A 6,000-nucleotide genomic window follows, 5' to 3' on the forward strand; every position below is an offset into this window, starting at 1 on the left:
AGTATATATCTTAAGACTTTATTTTTTTTAAGAACAATTGTAGGATCACAACAAAACAGAATGGAAGGTACAAAGATTTCCCATACACCTTTTGCCCTCACACATGCATAACTTTCCCCATTCTCTGCATTCCCAATAGAGTAGTATATTTGTTAAAAACAGTGAAAATACAGTGAAATACCATTATCACCCAAATCCCATACTTTGCATTAAGACTCTTTTGATGTTGTTCTATGGGTTTGGGTACATTTATAAACATGTATTTCCCACTATAGTATCATACTGAACAGTTTCATTACCTAAAAATCCTCATTTATCCCTCACTTTCTTCCCACCCCTAGCAACTACTGATCCTTTTACTGAAAAGCTTTAACTTTTCAAGAAAGTCATATCATTGGAATTGTACAGTATATATGCTTCTCAGATTGATTTTTCACTTAGTGATATCTATTAATGTTTCTTGATAGCTTATTTCTTTTTAGTACTAATATTCCATTGTCTGCATGTGCCACTTTTTTGTATACATTTATCTACTGAATCCCATGTTGGTGCTTCCAAGTTTTGACAATCGTGAATATAGCTGCTATAAACATCTGTGTGCAGATTTTTGTGTGGCCATAAGTTTTAAACTCTTTCGGGTAAGTACTAAGGAGCATTTTACAACAATATAAGCATGATCTCTTTTTGTTTCCAAGGCAAACCATTCAATGTCACAGTAATCCAAGCCTATGCCCTAACCAGTAATGGTGAAGAAGCTGAAATTGGATGGTTCTATGAAGACCTACACAAAGCAAGTGGAGGTGATGGAATTCCAGTTGATCTATTTCAAATCCTGAAAGATGATGCTCTGAAAGTGCTGCACTCAATATGCCAGCAAATTTGGAAAACTCAGCAGTGGCCACAGGGAAAAGGTCAGTTTTCATTCCAATCCCAAAGAAAGGCAATGCCAAAGAATGCTCAAACTACTGCACAATTGCACTCATCTCACAGGCTAGTAAAGTAATGCTCAAAATTCTACAAGCCAGGCTTCAGCAATACATGAACCATAAACTTCCAGATGTTCAAGCTGATTTGAGAAAAGGCAGAGGAACCAGAGATCAAATTGCCAACATCTGCTGGATCATCGAAAAAGCAAGAGAGTTCCAGGAAAACATCTATTTCTGCTTTATTGACTATGCCAAAGCCTTTGACTGTATGGATCACAAGAAACAGTGGAAAATTCTGAAAGAGATGGGTATACCAGACCACCTGACCTGCCTCTTGAGAAACCTATATGCAGGTCAGGAAGCAACAGTTAGAACTGGACATGGAACAACAGATTGGCTCCCAATAGGAAAAGGAGTATGTCAAGGCTGTATATTGTCACCCTGCTTATTTAACTTCTATGCAGAGTACATCATGAGAAATGCTGGGCTGGAAGAATCACAAGCTGGATTCAAGATTGCTGGGAGAAATTTCAATAACCTCAGACATGCAGATGACACGACCTTTATAACAGAAAGTGAAGAGGAACTAAAAAGCCTCTTGATGAAAGTGAAAGAGGAGAGTGAAATAGTTGGCTCAAAGCTCAACATTCAGAAAACTAAGATCATGGCATCTGGTCCCATCATTTCATGGGAAATAGATGGGGAAACAGTGGAAACAGTGTCAGACTTTACTTTTGGGGGCTCCAAAATCACTGCAGATGGAGACTGCAGCCATGAAATCAAGATGCTTACTCCTTGGAAGGAAAGCAATGACCAACCTAGATAGCATATTCAAAAGCAGAGACATTACTTTGCCAACAAAGGTCCGTCTAGTCAAGGCTATGGTTTTTCCTGTGGTCATGTATGGATGTGAGAGTTGGACTGTGAAGAAAGCTGAGCACCGAAGAATTGATGCTTTTGAAGTGTGGTGTTGGAGAAGACTCTTGAGAGTCCCTTGGACTGCAAGGAGATCTAACGAGTCCATTCTAAAGGAGATCAGTCCTGGGTGTTCATTGGAAAGACTAATGCTAAAGCTGAAACTCCAATACTTTGGCCACCTCATGTGAAGAGTTGACTCATTGGAAAAGACTCTGACGCTGGGAGGGATTGGGGGCAGGATGAGAAGGGGATGACAGAGGATGAGATGGCTGGAAGGCATCACCGACTCAATGGATATGAGTTTAAGTGAACTCCAGGATTTGGTGATGGACAGGGAGGCTTGGTGTGCTGCAATTCATGGGGTCGCAAAGAGTTGGACACGACTGAGTGACTGAACTAAACTAAACTGAAGCTTTCAAAATCCAAAATGTAATTTATACTCACAGTGGATCTCAGTTTGGAGTATCTATATTTCAAATGCTCTAAAGACATTCGTTGTTAGTTTCTACCCTGTTTGATAGCACGTGTAGACTCTCCGCTGTTTCCTCTATACTTGTGACTATTTCAGTCCTCACTAGTCACACTTCACTGTGTTTTGTTTATATATCTCTCTTCTCTTATTATACTGTGGGTTTCTGACACTTAAGAAACACGCCTTAAAATTTTTTTTCTGTAAATCCAGCTTGCTGTATGGTTCATGGCACATGTTGCCATTTTCAGAGACCAATAAGTAACACCCCTTTCTTACTCACTCCAGTTTGAAACAAACTGAGAGTAGCAGGAGTCATGTAGAGGAGAATGAAACTTCAGCTTTCTAACCAATAAAAATTATCTGGAGGGAGTGGCTTCAGTTATGTGACCTCAGTGCGTTCTCTGTTAACTCACTACTGTACTAAGTAAGTTTACCATCCCAGCCACAGGCAGTCTGGACAGCCATGGGCCTCTGCAACAGGGACAGACTCTTTTGTATGGATGGTGGCAGATTAGAGCATGATGAAGCCTTCTAACTCAAAGAGAAAGCCCAGGTGGCACCAGGGCAGGCATGCTCAATAGTTTCTCCTTTATTTGTCAATCAAATATTAATAAGTCACATCTCCTTGATACTATTCTTCTTGAATTATGAAGAGAAAAATCTCTCCTTTTTATGAAAACTGAGGAATAGAGGAATAACAGTCCAGAGCAGAGATCCAATAAATAAATGAGTAATATTAACTTGAAGACAAAGTCAAAGTGATAATGTATATTTGTAGTACCCGGCCACAAATCTGTTGTGTGACTGTATTAGCTTTCACTGTGCTAATAAACCATATCAGTATCTCACGACTTACAGTGTAAGCTTTTATTTCTTGCCCTGACTGAGGGTTTCCCTGATAACTCAGTTGGTAAAGAATCTGCCTGCAATGCAGGAGACCCCGGTTTGATTCCTGGGTTGGGAAGATCTCCTGGAGAAGGGAAAGGCTACCCACTCCAGTATTCTGGGCTGGAGAATTCCATGGACTGTCCATGGGGTCACAGAGTTGGACATGACTGAGCAACTTGCACTTTCAGACTAACCAAAGGCTGCAGGTAGTTGGGTTTTCCTGTGTTCCTCTGCCCTCAGCATGGTTTGGCTTTGGTTACGGGCTGGATTCAGGTTTTCTCTGTCATCTCATTCTAGGAAACAGATTGAAGCAGCAGTCAAGCCAAACCATGGAACTGCAATTAAGTATCTGGATGCAGCAAATACCTTGTACATTTAAGTTCCTTTGGCCAATGCGTGCCCCATAGCCAAGCCCAAAGCCAGTGAATTAGGGACATCCACTCCTCCCAAAGGATACTTGAGCAAATCACCTGACAATGAGAAAGCACATACAGTTCTCTTACAGGTAGGGAGCCAAAGGAGGCAGTAATCCAGTCTACTACAATGACTTGTAACAAGTTTCTTCTCCTCTATGGACCACATTTTCTTCATCCATAATATACAGAATGAAATTTTCTTTTTTTTTGCTGCATATCTGGGCCCCATAGCTCAGCCAAGTTGGTTAAAATTAACCAACACAGCTTCCCCTGCAGAAACTGGTATTTGTTAGATATGACTCATCAGAACTGCAGACCTCTACTCTGCATCGTGATGTGGTACTTCACTCTCTAAACTCTTGCATTTGAGTTCAAATCACCTCTGTGCCCTCATTACTGCTCTATGGAGCAAAAGATGCTGATTTTCCAATAGTAGCATCCTTTTGGGTAAATTCTTATTCTGCTGTTGGAGCCCCAGTGACAGCACTCATTTTCATATTCCTCTGCTTTCTTAGCAGTGTGCCCTTTCACCCAGTGCCTCCTTAATCTGCTCATACCCCCACTGACCTCATTAGAATCTTTGTGGGTGGGCTCATGGTTTTTCATTTCATCATAGTATTACATAACTTAAATGTATGTTCCACTTCTCAGTAGATATGTATGGGTTAATGTTATAAAAATAAACATGTTAGAACTTAATAAATAATGCCATTTTTAAACCCATGGAGAAGAAATGTACAGATATTTTCTTCTGAAGAAAATATGAAGGCACACGTATGAGCTCAGGAAAGAGGTGTGAAACAGCACAGAGTACGCAGAAACATAGCCTTATGCTCTGAGTTCAGAGGGCTCCACATTGCTCATTGAACTTTATGCCTTGTTCTGAAACTTTAAACTAGGTGAATTCATCCCTACACAGGCTTTCCCAAATAAATAAACAAAGCTGTGGCACACCTGTCTTGTTTGTGGCAATTTCCTGGGGGCCTTTAGTCTAGTCCCAACATAGCTCCTCTTGCCTCCAGCTTTGCACATCATTGACCATTTGTTTCTTTCTTTTTCTGTCAGGGTCCTCTGTCCATGGGATTCTCCAGGCAAGAATACTGGAGTGAGTTGCCATGCCCTTCTCCAGGGGATCTTCCCAACCCAGGGATTGAACCTAGTCTCCTGCAATGCAGGCAGATTCTTTACCATCTGAGCCACCAGTGAAGCCCAAATATATGCCTGCTGCTGCTGCTGCTAAGTCACTTCAGTCGTGTCTGACTCTGTGACCCCATAGATGGCAGCCCACCAGGCTCCCCCTTCCCTGGGATTCTCCAGGCAAGAACACTGGAATGGGTTGCCATTTCCTTCTCCAATGCCTACTCTTTTACAAATTCATTTCTATTTAGGTTATTATTTAGGTTATTATTAGACCATTTGTTTCTTTTCTTAATCTTCCTCTTTGCACTCGATACCTGGACTTGGATGTCATTACTGAAAAGCATCTTCCCATATCCCCTAATACCTTAGCTTCCACACATTCTTACTTCTACATACTCAAAGATTGAAGAAATGTTGAAAATTAAGATGGCTTATTCCCTTCTAATGCACAGTCTGAGTTACATACAGTCTTCAAGTGTGGAGAACTGGTAGCCCCAAGGTGTTAAGGGAAGAAATGGGAGAGATTACAAATATCCTAATTTTGGGAGAGGGGAGGAACCATATTACAAATGCCAGGGTTAGTGATAATGGTGAACTTACGTCAAATGCCCAGAAGATAATTTGCATATGCATAGTTCCTGAATTTCACTTATAAATGTTTCTTAGTTTGTAATTTCCCATGATTTTATTTTTCAGTTGTTTTCATGCCCAGTGGTTGATTTCATGTTTCAATCAACACATGATGATTGTTTCAATCATGTGCAACTACTGTCACACATTACCCACAACCTGGGTGACAGCCCATTCGTCCCTGCCTTAGTGACACTTGTGTGTGTAGGGTGACTACAGTTGAGGCTGCTGCAAGGCAAAAGGATGTGCTGATTAGATATGGTTGAGAAGACACACTTACCAAAGGTGACAAACATGCCATTTGAATTTCAGCAGGACCACTGCCTGATGAGACGCCTATCAGTCAGAATCTGCCTTTGGGAAATTTACTTTAAGCTACCTGAGTTCTTAAAGAAGGTGCTGATGTATTAATATGCACTGTCTTCAAAATTTGGAAATAGAACCAAGCTATAAACAGGAGTGTATTTAATCTTCTTGACCTCCAGAGCAGACGAAATAGAGTGGCTCTCAGGAGACTCTTGTTCCTTCTATTTCTGTACATGTGTGCTTCCGATCATGTGACTTCTGATCCTGACTTCCTCAAACTTCTGACAAGCCACATCCTCTTGAC

This window comes from Bos indicus x Bos taurus, chromosome 3 (assembly GCF_003369695.1).
Source record: "Bos indicus x Bos taurus breed Angus x Brahman F1 hybrid chromosome 3, Bos_hybrid_MaternalHap_v2.0, whole genome shotgun sequence".
NCBI lineage: Eukaryota > Metazoa > Chordata > Mammalia > Artiodactyla > Bovidae > Bos > Bos indicus x Bos taurus.